We start from the raw sequence: 1,863 nt of genomic DNA, 5'->3' as shown, positions 1-1,863 counted from the left end.
ATATATATATATATATATATATATATATATATATATATACATGTCTATATTTATATGTTTATATATCTATATATACACTTATATATATACACACATATATATATATCAATATGTATGTACGTATGTATATACATATGTATGCATGAATACTTATATATATACATTTGTATTCCTTATCTATATCTGTGTTTGTGTGTATATGCATATATATATATATATACATATAGATATTTATACACGCACATACATACAAACACACACACATATATAGATGAACACACATATATGTGTTAGGCATATGCATTTAAACGGTAATATAGAGAATACATCTATATGTGCAATAAATATATACATTACATAGATGCATGCATGTGTTTGAGTGTGTGTGTATATATATATATATATATATATATATATATACACGCATAAATATAGACATATATATATATATATATATATATATATATATATATATATATATATATATATATATATATATACATGGTGCATGTATATATATATATTATATGTATGCCGATATACATGTACACACATATATACATAAATATATAAATATAGGCGGATATATATGTATATGCTTGTGTGTGTGCATGTGTGTGTGTGTGTACGTCTGTGTTAGTTAAAACAAATATCTAGAGCTGTTTTGAGTAAATTGACAAAAAAGCTAAGATTTCACATATGTTTCATAATTTCGTCATGAACTCTTAAAGCTGTGTCATCGGTTAAAATAAAAACGTCAACATGTATATGAATACGTTATTTATAAATAAAAGTATATAATGAATTCATTTAGGTATGATGCACAAACGTGAGACTGAACGTGGAAGCAAGCTCCTTACCAAACAACTATTCATTTTCCAAGGTCTTGAAAGCTGTTGTTTTAAACCAAATAATTGATGATGGCTCTGGATATATTCTAGATACAAATTTCAATAATGAACATATAAACTAAACATTCAACAGATTTGGCATCAGAAATATTACAATTGATCACATATACGCATCAAATATGTTGACTTAAATGGAATCACCATTTTACTGAGCAGTCTTGCATTCTTTCAGGCATTTGTTCCAAACGTTGTCACCTCCTTTAGACGAACTGTTTATAATGTGTAGTAGGTATTTAGGCAGAAATGGTATTACGTAATATTTTTCTTTTGCCGATCAGACACATTTGTCAGACATTAAAGCGCCAGGGATGCGGAGCTAGATATCATTCGTATGAAATTTTAGGTAATATTATTAATAATGATAATAATAATAATAATAATAATAATAATAATAATAATAATAATAATAATAATAATAATAATAATAATGACAACAACAACAACAACAATAACAATAATATTAATAATAATAATAATATACTAGACAGACATATTTCAGAAATTAGAGCACTGAGTATAAAGATTTTAATATCGTCTTGATGGAATTTAATGTAAAAGTAATGACGATAATGATGATGATGATGACGAGGACGATGACGATGACGATGGTGATGATGATAACTAACATAATGTTGTTAATAATAATAATAATGATAATATTAATAATAATAATAACAACAATAACATGCGCATATATGTATATTCAAACATACATACACATATTTCATAAATATATTAATTTACCAATATACAAACACTCACATATATATGCATACATGCACATACACACATATATCCATATTTATAAATATATATATATATATATATATATATATGCTTGTGCGTATGCATAAACGTTTCTATATCTACATAAGTGTGTAGGTATGCGTGTACACATATACAGGCATGTGTGCATGGATATATGTGTCTGAATATATATATATATACATAT

The sequence above is a fragment of the Octopus bimaculoides genome, chromosome 24, assembly GCF_001194135.2.
Source record: "Octopus bimaculoides isolate UCB-OBI-ISO-001 chromosome 24, ASM119413v2, whole genome shotgun sequence".
Taxonomy (NCBI): Eukaryota; Metazoa; Mollusca; class Cephalopoda; order Octopoda; family Octopodidae; genus Octopus; species Octopus bimaculoides.
This window is presented reverse-complemented; position numbering follows the sequence as displayed.